This window comes from Delphinapterus leucas, chromosome 6, assembly GCF_059928025.1.
Source record: "Delphinapterus leucas isolate spDelLeu-1000000601 "Yukka" chromosome 6, BTC_Dleu_Yukka2, whole genome shotgun sequence".
Lineage (NCBI taxonomy): Eukaryota > Metazoa > Chordata > Mammalia > Artiodactyla > Monodontidae > Delphinapterus > Delphinapterus leucas.
The window spans coordinates 28,834,405-28,849,854 of NC_143134.1; the positions used below are offsets into that span (position 1 = coordinate 28,834,405).

Genomic DNA, 15,450 nt, shown 5'->3' on the forward strand with positions numbered 1-15,450 from the left:
AACCTCTCCCCAAACAACGTAGGGGAATTCTTCAATCCTTGAGGCAGGACTGTCCAACAATACTGTTGGACTACCTGTGTTTCTGGGCCTTGCCATTCAAAAGCAAACAGCTTCTGTAATTCTCCTGCAATAAGAATGCAGAAAAAAACATCTTTCAAGCCCCCAAACTGAGAACCTCCTGGAATGGTTGTGAGCAGGGAACAAGTCTCATACTACTTCATTAATAGCCTTTAAGTCTTGGATGAAGCAGTACTCTACTGAGTTTGGATTTTTGACCAGGAGAATAGGGGTGTTGTAGGGAAGGGGACCTGCAGGATTTAATCAGTCCTGCTTCCAAAAAATTTTCAGGAATTGTCTGAGTTCTCTTTTGGGCCTCTTGCCTCAGAAGGTATTGTTTTAGATTAGGTGTCTCAGGGCCCCTTTTTAAAGGGATTTGTATTGGTCATGTGTTTTTTTTTTTTTTTCCCCTGGGGTACCATCAGCCCACACTTCTTTTTTTTTTAACATCTTTATTGGAGTATAATTGCTTTACAACTGTGTGTTAGTTTCTGCTTCATAACAAAGTGAACCAGCTATACATATACATATATCCCCATATCTCCTCCCTCAGCCCACACTTCTGACCTTACATTTTTGTAGACCTCACAGGGAAAGAGCTCTGTCTCTTTTCTGGGGCATCAATGTGTGTCATCTGTAGGGTTAAAGCATGCTCCAATGGGGCCCTGATGTCAAGCTGTTCTGGCAAAAAAGTTACTTGATCATTTAATTTACAAAGGAGATCTCAGCCCCAAAGAGAGATTGGACACTCTGGCTTATATATGACACTGTGTTTCAGAGTGGGGTCTCCTAGTTGGCATTCTAGATGTAAGAATGAATGATTTTGTACTTCTCCAGAAACTTCCATGACCAGAATTGATTGAGATGTTTTCTGTGCCATCTTGGTGTTTACCACAGAGTATCTTGCACCCATATCTGTTAGAAGGTCAATCAACTTGTCCCCCACTGTCAAAGTTGCCTGGGACTCCTGTAGGGAAATTGGAATTGGGCACCTCAAGTCCAAGGGAGCCCCTAGGTCTCTTCATTCATCATCAGAGCGTCCCTCTCTTTCTACCATATGAGAGGCTCCCACCTTTCTTTTATTGTTTTCCTTCTTATGTTTTAGCTTGGGGCAGTCTTTTTCTAATGTGTTTCCTCCTTAGAGTAAGTGTATTGTCCTTCCCCAATGGCAGCTTACATCTCTTCAGGTTACTTGCCTTCTGAGAATCCAATGCTACTGCCAGAAAAGTGGCATTCCCTTTTTCATCTTCTTTCTTCTGTTGTTGTTCTTTGTTGTTGAAATCTTTAAAAGTAACATCTACCAGTTGAAAGGGGTTCATTCCAAATGCACCATCTGATTTTTGTAATTTTCTCATATTTACCATTCTAGCATTTTCAGGGGCCTTGGCATATGCATCAGTCTAATGTCTGTAGTTCTGATAAACCCTTTCCAAAAATTCAGAGGGGTCCTCATTTGGTTTTTGCTGGAGTTCTTGAATTTTGTTTAAATTCCTTTGCTGCTTATTAAGGGTCATGGGTCATCCATAGAAACCCAGCCTGCTAAATGTTTTCATTTAGGCCCCCTGTGTGAGGGAAATTGCCCTGCACCAGGAGTGGCTTCTGGTGCAAACCGAGTGCCCTGTAAGGTCTTAGATGGCAATACCAGACCAGGCCCCTGTACCCCAGGAACTAACACAATTTGATCTCTATAAGGAGTGGGAGCCAGTCTGAGCACTTCCTGAACCCCAGTGTTGGGAATTAGGGCTGGCTGTATAGAAATGGGAGGTAGTGGAAGGGGTGAATATATTGGCATAGTGGCCAGAGGGACAGGATGGCTGGCTCAGCTGGAAGAGTTAAGGTTTGAAGCAACATATCCTCACTCTTATTCCCTTCTTTCTCTTATTTTCTATGATGTAATAGCACAAATGCTTGTACATAGGGGATTTTATCATTCTTCTCTGCCTTTTCACAGAATAGCTATAATTTCAGGATTGTATAGAGCCATTCAAAAGCCATAATTTCTCAGCACTTTATTGTAAATCTATAAATAGTAATTTAACATTTCTAAACATTTTGCTTTGGCATCAACCAACTAGGCTGAATTCTGGACTAGGGGCTTGGTGACTTTAGGAAACAAGTGAAAACTTTCTCTTCTTCCTGGGAATGTCCCATTCTCAGATAAGAACAGGCAAGTTTTGTTGTTGTTGTTGTTGTTGTCATTGTTCCTTTCCTCCATTTGACATCAGTAAAAGCTTTAAGTATCACAAAACTTATTTGGCTGTAAATGGAGAAATGGGACCAAAACAAAATGTCATGAAAAACCCAAAGGACAAATGGAAAACCAAAAATAAACCCCCAGGTTTGGTCTTGGGGTTTTACTTATCATAAGAACCATCAATTCAACCCCCATGCAATGTGATTCCTTGGCTAGACCAATGACACAGGAGACCACAAATGGCATAATTAACAAGCAAGGGTGAGACTACTTGGTACACAGGGTGCCATGATAACCCTGCATAAACCCCTTGTTGATATCCTAACAGGTACTGTGGTACACAGGTACACATTGCTACAATTAAATATTATCTTTCTCTTAGTCATGGGTTCTTAGCTGTAATCAGACAACTTATACAAAATGTGTCCCAGAGGACTTTCTTTAGGGGTAGTTGAAACATTCCCCAACATTTAAAGACAAAAATACAAGACAAAAAAACCCACAAATGGTTTGGATCCAAAGAAAGAAATGAACTGGTTCACAAATCAGGTAAAAGTCCAGCAACTATTTCCTCTTTTCAACAGGGTACCCAACTCAAATACAAAACAAATTGGCTTATTCTGGAGGAAAAAGTCCCCAAAAGGAGAGGAATAAAGTTTCTGCTGTACACACCAGGGCTACTTGTCATACTGATTGAGCCTATCAGCTCCTAGATATTGATTTCTTGCTCCAACTGCCAAGTGCTAGGGCAGCCTGTGCTGCTTCAGGGAATTTTAAAGGGAAGATTCTCAGGACAATTGGTCCTAGCAGCTGCTAGGGCTTTACCTGAAAATTCCCCAATCAGGGCCAGCTACCACAAGCAGCAAGTGTCCTGGCAGGCTTGCCAAAATTTGTGACTAAGTCTAAGCTCATACTGCTAGCTGCACAACATGCCAATAAGTTAAGAGACAATTTGTTGGGCAAGGAATAGTGACTGTGTTCAGAGAGCCAGAAGATCAAGAAGATGGTGGATTACTGTCCCAAAGAAGCATCTTACCCAAGTCAGAATTCAGGTTTCTTTTATACTAAAAAGGGGAGGAGTTGTGGTTAGTTGTTGCAAACTACTTGGTGCTAGAATCTTTTGTTCTTCCAGCTGTCCACTTAGGTGGAGTCAAAATGTTCCTATAAAACACCAACAAGACAAATGTTATTCCCTGTTTTACACCTACTTTTCTCTATATGAATGCAAAAGTGTTATACCCTTAAAAGTCAGAGCTCTGAGAATGGGCTATTCTGCATATTTCAGGCTGTAGGCACCATTCTTAACTCCAAGCAAAAGCAATAGACTACAAAAGTTACAGTAAAAGAAACTGACCTAATATGGAATCAGATTTGTTCTTCCCTATTACATGATAAAGGTGTGTGAAAGGAAAAAACCTACAAACAAGATTACTCTACTCACCAAGGAATCTCATTCAGATTCGACAGAGAAATTAAAACCTTTACAGACAAGCAAAAACTAAGAGAATTCAACACCACAAAACCAGTTTTACAACAAATGCTAAAGGAACTTCTCTATGCAAGAAACACAAGAAAAGGAAAATACCTACAATAACAAACCCAAAACAATTAATAAAATGGTAATAGGAACATATATATCTATAATTACCTTAAATATAAATGGATTAAATGCTCCCACCAAAAGACATAGACTGACTGAATGAATATAAAAACAAGACATGTATATATGCTGTCTACAAGACACCCAATTAAGACCTAGGGACATATAGGTACTGAAAGTGAGGGGATGAAAAAAGATATTCCATGAAAGTGGAAACCAAAAGAAAGCTGGAGTAGGAATTCTAATATTAGAAGAAATAGATTATTTTTTCTTTTTTTCTTTGCGGTACGTGGGCCTCTCACTGCTGTGGACTCTCCCATTGCAGAACACAGGCTCCAGATGTGCAGGCTCAGCAGCCATGGCTCATGGGCCCAGCTGCTCCACGGCGTGTGGGATCTTCCTGGACCAGGACATGAACTTGTGTCCCCTGCATTGGCAGGTGGACTCTCAACCACTGTGCCACCAGGGAAGCCCAGAAGAAATAGATTTTAAAATAAAGACTTACAAGAGACAAAGAAGGACACTACATAATGATCAAAGGATCAATACAAAAAGAAGATATAAAAATTGTAAATATTTATGCACCCAACATAAGAGAACCTCAATACATAAGGCAAATGCTAACACCATAAAAGGGGACATCAATAGTAACACAATCATAGTAGGGGACTTTAACATCACACTTTCACCAATGGGCAGATCATCCAAAATGAAAATAAATAAGGAAACAAAAGCTTTAAATGATACATTAAACAAGATGGACTTAATTGATATTTATAGGACATTCCATCCAAAACAACAGAATGCACTTTCTTCTCAAGTGCTCATGGAATATTCTCCAGGATAGATCATATCTTTGGTCACAAATCAAGCTTTGGTAACTTTACGAAAATTGAAATTGTATCAAGTATCTTTTCCGACCACAATACTATGAGACTAGATATGAATTACGGGAAAAAATCTGTAAAAAATACAAACATATGAAGGCTAAAAAATACACTACTTAATAATGAAGAGATGACTAAACAAATCAAAGAGGAGATCAAAAAATACCTAGAAACAAATGACAATAAAATCACAACAATGCAAAACCTATGGGATGCAGCAATAGCAGATCTAAGAGTGAAGTTTATAGCAATACATTCCTACCTCAAGAAACAAGAAACATCTCAAATAAAGAACCTAACCTTGCACCTAAACCAAATAGAGAAAGAAGAACAAAAATACCCCAAAGTTAGCCGAAGGAAAGAAATCATAATGATCAGATCAGAAATAAATGAAAAAGAAATGGAGGAAACGATAGCAAAGATCAATAAAATTAAAGCTGGTTCTTTGAGAAGATAAACAAAATTGACAAACTATTAGCCAGACATATCAAGAAAAAAAAGGGAGAACTCAAATCAATAAAATTAGAAATGAAAAAGAAGTAAAAACACACACTGCAGAAATACAAAGGATCACGAGAGATTTCTGCAAGCAAATATATGCCAATACAATGGACAACCTGGAAGAAATGGACAAATTCTTAGAAAAGCACAATCTTCCGAGACTGAACCACGGAGAAATAAAAAATATAAACAGATCAATCACAAGCACTTAAATTGAGACTGAGACTAAAAATCTTCTAACAAACAAAAGCCCTGGACCAGATGGCTTCACAGGCGAATTCTATCAAACATTTAGAGCAGAGCTAACACCTACCCTTCTCAAACTCTTCCAAAATTCAGCAGAGGGAGGGATACTCCAAAACTCATTGTACGAGGCCACCATCACCCTGATAACAAAACCAGACAAAGATGTCACAAAGAAAGAAAACTATAGGTCAATATCACTGATGAACATAGATGTAAAAGTCCTCAAAAAATACTAGCAAACAGAATCCAACAGCACATTAAAAGGATCATACACCATGATCAAGTGTGGTTTATCCCAGGAATGCAAGGATTCTTCAATACATGCAAATCAATCAATGTGATACACCATACTAACAAATTGAAGGAGAAAAACCATATGATCATCCCAATAGATGCAGAAAAAGCTTTTGACAAAATTCAACACTGATTTATGTTAAAAACCTTCCAGAAAGTAGGCACAGAGGGAACTGGCCTGAACATAATAAAGGTCATATATGACAAACCCACAGCCAACATTGTTCTCAAAGGTGAAAAATTCAAACCATTTCCTCTAAGATCAGGAACAGACAAGGTTGTCCACTCTCAGCATTATTATTCAACATAGTTTTGGAAGTTTTAGTCACAGCAATCAGAGAAGTAAAAGAAATAAAAGGATTCCAAATCAGGAAAGAAGAAGTGAAGCTGTCACTGCAGATGGCATGATACTATACATAGAAAATCCTAAAAATGCTACCAGGAAACTACTAGAGCTAATCAATGAATTTGGTAAAGTAGCAGGATACAAAATTAATGCAAGAAATCTTTTGCACTCCCATACACTCTTGATGAAAATTCTGAAAGAGATATTAAGGAAACACTCCCATTTACCATTGAAACAAAAAGAATAAAATACCTAGGAATAAACCTACCTAAGGAGACAAAAGACCTGTATGCAGAAAACTATGACACTGATGAAAGAAATTAAAGATGATGCAAGTAGATGGTGAGATATACCATGTTCTTGGATTGGAAGAATCAGCATTGTGAAAATGACAAGAGCACCCAAAGTAATCTACAGATTCAATGTAATCCCTATCAAACTACCACTGGCATTTTTCACAGAACTAGAACAAATAATTTCACAGTTTGTATGGAAACACAAAAGACCCCGCATAGCCAAAGCAATATTGTGAAAGAAAAACAGAGCTGGAGGAATCAGGGTCCTGGACTTCACACTATACTACAAAGGTATAATATATATACCTTGGGTATAATCAAGACAGTATGGTACTGGCACAGAAACAGAAATATAGATCAACTGAACAGGATAGAAACCCCAGAGATAAACCCATGCACATCCGGTCACCTTATCTTTGATAAAGGAGGCAAGAATATACAATGGAGAAAAGACAGCCTGCTCAATAAGTGGTACTGGGAAAACTGAATAGCTATATGTAAAGAATGTAATTAGAACACTCACTAACATCATATGCGAAAAAAAAAAAAAACCCTCAAAATGGATTAAAGACCTAAATGTAAGACCAGATACTATAAAATTCTTAGAGGAAAACAGGCAGAACACTCTATGACATAAATCACAGCACAATCCTTTTTGAACCACCTCCTAGAGAAATGGAAATAAAAACAAAAATAAACAAATGGGACCTAATGAAATTTAAAAGCTTCTACACAGCAAAGGAAACCATAAACAAGACAAAAAGACAACCCTCAGAATGGAGAAAATATTTGCTAACAAAGCAACTGACAAAGGATTAATCTCCAAAATATACAAGCAGCTCATGCAGCTCAATATCAAAAAACAAACAACACAATTGAAAAATGGGCAGAAGACCTAAATAGACATTTCTCCAAAGAAGATATACAGACTGCCAACAAACACATGAAAGAATGCTCAACATCATTAATCATTAGAGAAATGCAAATCAAAACTACAATGAGGTATCACCTCACACCAGTCAGAATGGCCATCCTCAAAATATCTACAAACAATAAATGCTGGAGAGAGTATGGAGAAAAGGGAACCCTCTTGCACTGTTGGTGGGAATGTAAATTGATACAGCCACTATGGAGAACAGTATGGAGGTTCCTTGAGAAACTAAAAATAGAACTACCATATGACCCAGCAATCCCACTGCTGGGTATATACACTGAGACCACCATAATTCAAAAATGGTCATGTGCCACAATGTTCATTGCAGCTCTATTTACAATAGCCAGGACATGGAAGCAGCCTAAGTGTCCATCAACGGACTAATGGATAAAGAAGATGTGGCACATATATACAATGGAATATTACTCAGCCATAAAAAGAAACAAAATTGAGTTATTTGTAGTGAGGTGGATGGACCTAGAGACTGTCATATAGAGTGAAGTTAAGTCAGAAAGAGAAAAATAAATGCCATATGCATATATATATATATATATATATATATATATACACACACATATATATGGAATCTAAAAAAAATTCATTCTGAAGAACCTAAGGGCAGGACAGGAATTAAGATGCAGACATAGAGAATGGACTTGAGAACACGGGAAGGTAAGATGCAGACATAGAGAATCGACTTGAGAACATGGGAAGGGGGAAGGATAAGCTGGGATGAAGTGAGAGAGTGGCATGGACTTATGTATACTAACCAATGTAAAATAGATAGCTAGTGGGAAGGAGCCGCATAGCACAGGGATATCAGCTCAGTACTTTGTGACCACCTAGAGGGGTAGGATAGGGAGGGTGGGAGGGAGATGCAAGAGGGAGGATATGTGGGGATATAGGTATATGTATAGCTGATTAACTTTGTTATAAGACAGAAACTAACGCACCATTGTAAAGCAATTATACTCCAGTAAAGATGTTAAAAAAAAGGAAAAAAAAGGTGTGCCTTGTTCTCTGCCTCGCGTTCTTCATCAAAGGCCTTGCTTTTCTGTCTCTGTTCCCACCAGAATGCATTCAATCCATTTTGACAGTATCCCAAATGCACCCACTTTTTCTGGATAGGTCTGGGTAAAGAGCACAAAACCCAAGAAAGATTTTCCTACAATATCTGTGCTGAGCTATAAGACTTCTTTGTAGGGATGGCAAGTAATGTAATACATTGTAGTGAATGCACCATCTTGGTTTCAAGTGTAACTTTGAGGACAACATATCAGTGTATGTTACTTCCAAGGAATTCCTGGCCTGAATCATCTTGGCAGGTGGTTTTTGTGAGCAATGCCTTCTGCCAGAAACAACAGATGCAGGGGGTCAGATTGGTTTCTTTTTTTTCCCTAAATATCTTCTATCATTTTATACCAAGAAAACTCTATCTCAATTTTCCTTAAAATCAATCCCTCTGTTTTCCAAATTTATCAGCACTCTGGCTCATCTCAGGCACCACCCTTTATTTCCAAAGCTATTTTGTGGGGACAGCTATAGTCTCTATAGTATTCCATTATTATCAGGGACTTCCCTGGGCAGGACCTTAATGACTGGGGAGATGGGTCATGCCCATCCCTCTTCAAGGCCTTGTTCACTCTGTGCTCTGGTCTGTGGCAGCAGGGATTGGCTCAGGGTGAGGGCATCCAAAGCTACCTTTAGTACAGCCTCTGGGGTAGGCTAGTTCTGGACTGTGCTGTTGTAATAGGGAAGAATAAATCTGAATCCATATTAGGTTTCTTTTACTTTAACCTTCGTATTCTATTGCTTTTGCTTCAAATTACGAATAGTGCCTACAGCCTGAAATATACAGGATCACCCATTCTCAAGGCTCTGACCTTAAAGGTATAATACTTTTCTATTCACATAGAGATAAAAAGTTGCAGAACAGAGAATAACATGTGTCTTGTTGGAGGTTTACAGGAACATCCTGACCTGACTTATGTGGACAGCTGCAAGAACAAAGGATTCCTACACCAAGAAGTTTGCAACAACCAACCATGCCCCTCTCTAATCTTGTCTTTAAAAATGCTTTGCTGAAACTTTTCAGGGAGTTTGGAGGTTTGGGGGAAATGAACCACCCATTCTCCTCGCATGGCCCTCAAAAATTTTTTCTCTATTCCAAAGTTTTGGTTTGTTTGGCCTCACTGTGCATCAGACATATGAACTCACATTCGGTAACACTGTTGACCAAGGTGCCATCTTTCACAGCCCAGCAATATCCACGTTAGCATTAGTGAGAGCTCCTTTGAGGTACTTCCTCTCTGTCTTACACACGCCCCTTCTTCTCTGCTTCTGGGTCCTCTGTAGAGCTAATGAACTTATATTATGAAAGAGATATCAGGCCTATCAGATAGGTCCCCAACTAGCTGTGGCTTTTGCTCTTGCACATTCTTATACTAGACAACAGTGGTTCTCAAAGTGGGGTCCCCATACCACCATCATCAGCCTCATCTGGACTTTGTTAGAAAAGCAAATCTGTGGGCCTTACCTCAGACCTGCTGAGTTGGAAACTCTACGGAGGCTGGGGGCCCAGAAAGTGCATTCTGATAAGCCCTCTGGGTGGCTCTGCTGCATAGTGAAGTTCAGAAGCCCTGATGTACACAACACCCATTTGCCTTCCATGCTGGAATCACAAGTCAGTTCTGCAGTTGACAAGCTACTTCCCTACTAGTCAAGATGCCAACTCACTGGCTTCCTCTACTTTTCCCCACATGAATCAGGGCTGGTGACGTCCACCCTTATTTAGGGCCCAGCTGCCAAGCCTCAGACCTCTGAAATGAAGCTGAGGAGGGCACCAACAGATGCCCTTAAATATATCAGCAACAGACTTTCTCATTTGCTATGTTTATTCTGCAAAATTATGGCATGTATCCGTGTGTGAATCCCACCCAAAAGTCTAGGATAGACTAAATGCACAAGGTATTGGTGTTCTGTGTGCCTTTGGTTTAGAGTCTGACAATCCACATACATCATACTTTTAAATGGTTCCTATTGTATGCCCCCAACTGAGATGTCATTTGGAGATTTTTTTTTTTGAGTCACTCAAAAACTTTTGAGTAGTTTATTTTAGTGTTACACTTTTATATTTCAGAGTGTCACCTTTATTTTTGGCTTAGGTAAAACATGAAACACAAGAAATCAGACTGTTCCCAAGCTAAGGACAGGCTTTTTTCTTGAAAAACAAATACATAAAACCCACAACTATAAATCATATGCTAAAACCAAGTAAAACACCAGATTATCTGTACATCAAAAATAAACAAATTGTCTGAACCATACACTTTTTAAAATAACTTAATTCAAGTCCCAAATCCACCCTAACCTTTCCTCCCTTCTCTGAATTTCTATAGCATAGTTTCTGTAATTCATAACACACTTTATTGTATGGTTTATACTGTTTTTATACAGACATGCATTAATTATATCTCAAAGTAGACAGTAAGTTCCTTTAGGAGAGAGACTTTACAGTAGCAAACACTATACATTGAATGTTAACAGGTACCCAGTAAAGACTGGTTGGCATCTAATTTTTGGGAAACATTTCTCTATGATCTGGTTGGAGTGAAAAGGACAATGTGTGCTGGCAGTAAGATATGGTATCTGGGAGAGTAAGCCATGAATTACACACACAGAGTTGACATCAAATAGGTTTCTGCCTGGAGAGCTGATATAGTTTTGATTTGCTGATACTAAAAGCCAAACTCTGTAGTTCCCAACAGTACAACATCTAAGTGGAAAAAAATATATGCACACTTTTTTTCCACCAAATATTGAATAGTAACCACAAATACTACTCTAATGAACACCATCAAAATGTGTAGGTAATGTATAATCCAAAAACAACATGCTGAAGATAGGGTCATTCAATCAAGAGCAATCCTGAATTGCACTCCTGCTCCTTGCAATGATGATGCTCGAAAACTTGTGTTACCTCTTCTACCTTCCTTTGCAGCATACCTGACGTCTGATTAATCCATTGTAGACTGTCCATGTGAGCATTCAGCATTTTTCAGATCTGCTGGAGCACGTCAGTAGTGTCAGCAGGACTTCCAAATGTATTCACGTGCTCAATAATGACCTTGAGATCTTGGGCCATTCGTTTCAGCTGAGCATCTCCATTTTCTGCTAACTAGTAAGTCCTCTCATGTTCCTCATCTAAATGCTGCAGATAAATAGACCTACTCTGGTCCTTTACAGACTCCTCTAAAAGGGTCAAGAGATCTTCTAGTTCTTACTGCTGTGACAGGATAAAATCCAATTCTTGTTCCAGCCTTTTCTGATCCAGTTTCACTTTTTCTACTTCTCCATGTAAAGCAGTGATCTTCTCACCATTCTCAATCAATGTATGGTCCCAAGCATTGACCTGGGTGGCCTGGCGAAGAAAATGTTTCTCTTGATCCTCTAACTCAAGGCTCCATTTGTTTGCCAGACCATCCAGCTGACCATAGGTCATCACAGTAGTTATGATTGTATTAACAGTGAAAGTAAAAAGTATAGAAGTAATGCCAACCTGAACAGTGTTATTAATCTCAGTTGATGTCAGTGGTTTTAGATTCAAGGTAAAGCCCCTGGTGGCTGTGGTGGTGGTGGTTGACATTGTAGTAGATGCAACAGGAGCTGCTCCACCTGCTCCAGGGAATTTTAATCCCAGTCCCAAAGTTGAACCACCAAGTGTTCCAGCCAAATTTGTTGGGGCACCAAATGAGACCCCAGTAGGAGCAGTGGAGGTAGAAGCATTTGAAAATGAGGTAAACTGCATGGTGCTTTAACTAGTAGTGGCAGCAACAGTAGATGCTGGAGCCAACCCTTGATGGTGGTGCCCAAAGTAAATAGGAAGGCAGACAAGACTTCGGCACGGCCAGAGAGGCTGGTCATGGCCTTCTTGGGCTGGAAAGAGCCGGCACACACAGTGAGTACATCCCCACTGGAGCGATGCTAACTGAGGGTTCAGAGGTTTTTGATGTGATTATCCATCTCAGACTGCAAAGTTTTAGGAGGCTTCTTACAGCATTGGTGGTTGTATCACTATCCAAGTATGCTTCCACATGTGAAGGAGAACACATGAATCATAGTTTATAGTTTTCTCAGTCTCTCCTTACATTTCTCAGAAGCTCACAGACCTTGAAGCTTCTACTGACTTATCCCTCCAGAAGGTCTTGGGCTGAAGAGGCACAAACAGCTCACTTTGAAGCAGGCTTCTCTCTTCAGGTTGTACTCACACAAGTGCCTATATCAGGAGGAGGGTGGCCCAATGGTACCTCAGGCCATGGAATCCCAAGACAGGGACAGCCAGAGGCACTTCCTCCAGCCAGTACATGCACCAGAATGGGAGCTTCGGCTTCTCAGAGGTTACAGGATCACACAACCCACTTTGTTGTTGTTGTTGTTTTTTAACATCTTTATTGGGGTATAATTGCTTTACAATGGTGTGTTAGTTTCTACTTTATAACAAAGTGAATCAGTTATACATATACATATGTTCCCATATGTCTTCCCTCTTGCGTCTCCCTCTCTCCCACCCTCCCTATCCCACCCCTCCAGGCTGTCAAAAAGCACGGAGCCAATATCCCTGTGCCATATGGCTGCTTCCCACTAGCTATCTACCTTACGGTTGTTAGTGTGTATATGTCCATGACTCTCTCTCGCCCTGTCACAGCTCACCCTTCCCCATCCCCATATCCTCAAGTCCGTTCTCCAGTAGGTCTGCGTCTTTATTCCTGTCTTACCCCTAGGTTCTTCATGACATTTTTTTTTCTTAAATTCCAAATATATGTGTTAGCATACAGTATTTGTCTTTTTCTTTCTGACTTACTTCACTCTGTATGACAGACTCTAGGTCTATCCACCTCATTACAAATAGCTCAATTTTGTTTCTTTTTATGACTGAGTAATACTCCATTGTATATATGTGCCACATCTTCTTTATCCACTCATCTGATGATGGGCACTTAGGTTGTTTGCATCTCCGGGCTATTGTAAATAGAGCTGCAATGAACATTTTGGTACATGACTCTTTTTGAATTATGGTTTTCTCAGGGTATATGCCCAGTAGTGGGATTGCTGGGTCATATGGTAGTTCCATTTGTAGTTTTTTTAAGGAACCTCCATACTGTTCTTCATAGTGGCTGAACCAATTCACATTCCCAACAGCAGTGCAAGAGTGTCCCCTTTTCTCCACACCCTCTCCAGCATTTATTGTTTCTAGATTTTTTGATGATGGCCATTCTGACTGGTGTGAGATGATATCTCATTGTAGTTTTGATTTGCATTTCTCTAATGATTAATGATGTTGAGCATTCTTTCATGTGTTTGTTGGCATTCTGTATATCTTCTTTGAAGAAATGTCTATTTAGGTCTTCTGCCCATTTATGGATTGGGTTGTTTGTTTTTTTGTTATTGAGCTGCATGAGCTGCTTGTAAATTTTGGAGATTAATCCTTTGTCAGTTGCTTCACTTGCAAATATTTTCTCCCATTCTGAGGGTTGTCTTTTGGTCTTGTTTATGGTTTCCTTTACTGTGCAAAAGCTTTGAAGTTTCATTAGGTCCCATTTGTTTGTTTTTGTTTTTATTTCCATTACTCTAGGAGGTGGGTCAGAAAGGATCTTGCTGTGATTTATGTCATAGAGTGTTCTACCTATGTTTTCCTCTAAGAGTTTGATAGTTTCTGGCCTTACATTTAGGTCTTTAATCCATTTTGAGCTTATTTTTGTGTAAGGTGTTAGGGAGTGATCTAATCTCATACTTTTACATGTACCTGTCCAGTTTTCCCAGCACCATTTATTGAAGAGGCTGTCCTTTCTCCACTGTACTTTCCTGCCACCTTTATCAAAGATAAGGTGTCCATATGTGCGTGGGTTTATCTCTGGGCTTTCTATCCTGTTCCATTGACATATCTTTCTGTTTTTATGCCAGTACCATACTGTTTTGATTACTGTAGCTTTGTAGTATAGTCTGAAGTCAGGGAGCCTTATTCCTCCAGCTCCTTTTTTCGTTCTCAAGATTGCTTTGGCTATTTGGGGTCTTTTGTGTTTTCATACAAATTGTGAAATTTTTTGTTCTAGTTCTGTGAAAAATGCCAGTGGTAGTTTGATAGGGATTGCATTGAATCTGTAGATTGCTTTGGGTAGTAGAGTCATTTTCACAATGTTGATTCTTCCAATCCAAGAACATGGTATATCTCTCCATCTATTTGTATCATCTTTAATTTCTTTCATCAGTGTCTTATAATTTTCTGCATACAGGTCTGTTGTCTCCTTAGGTAGGTTTATTCCTAGATATTTTGTTCTTTTTGTTGGAATGGTAAATGGGAGTGTTTTCTTGATTTCACTTTCAGATTTTTCGTCATTAGTATATAGGAATGCAGAGATTTCTCTGCAGTAATTTTGTATCCTGCTACTTTACCAAATTCATTGATTAGCTCTAGTAGTTTTCTGGTAGCATCTTTAGGATTCTCTATGTATAGTATCATGTCATCTGCAAACAGTGACAGCTTTACTTCTTCTTTTCCGATTTGGATTCCTTTTATTTCCTTTTCTTCTCTGATTGCTGTGGCTAAGGCTTCGAAAACTATGTTGAATAAGAGTGATGAGAGTGGGCAACCTTGTCTTGTTCCTGATCTTAGTGGAAATGCTTTCAGTTTTTCACCATTGAGGATGATGTTTGCTGTGGGCTTGTCATATATGGCCTTTGATCCTCTTTGATTTCTTCAGTGATCACTTCATTATTAAGTAGTGTATTGTTTAGCCTCCATGTGTTTGTATTTTTTACAGATCTTTTCCTGTAATTGATATCTAGTCTCATGGTGTTGTGGTCGGAAAAGATACTTGATACCATTTCAATTTTCTTAAATTTACCAAGGCTTGATTTGTGACCCAAGATATGATCTATCCTGGAGAATGTTCCATGAGCACTTGAGAAAAATGTGTATTCTGTTGTTTTTGGATGGAGGGTCCGATAAATATCAATTAAGTTCATCTTGTTTAATGTATCATTTAAAGCTTGTGTTTCCTTATTTATTTTCATTTTGGATGATCTGTCCATGGGTGAA

The 15,450-nt window shown here is 39.2% G+C and overlaps 1 pseudogene; it reads right to left on the minus strand.

Moving 5' to 3' along the window:
* Positions 1-11,023: 11,023 nt before the first annotated feature.
* On the minus strand, positions 11,024-13,722 carry LOC111171385 (nuclear pore glycoprotein p62-like; annotated as a pseudogene).
* Between the last annotated feature and the right edge of the window lie 1,728 nt (positions 13,723-15,450).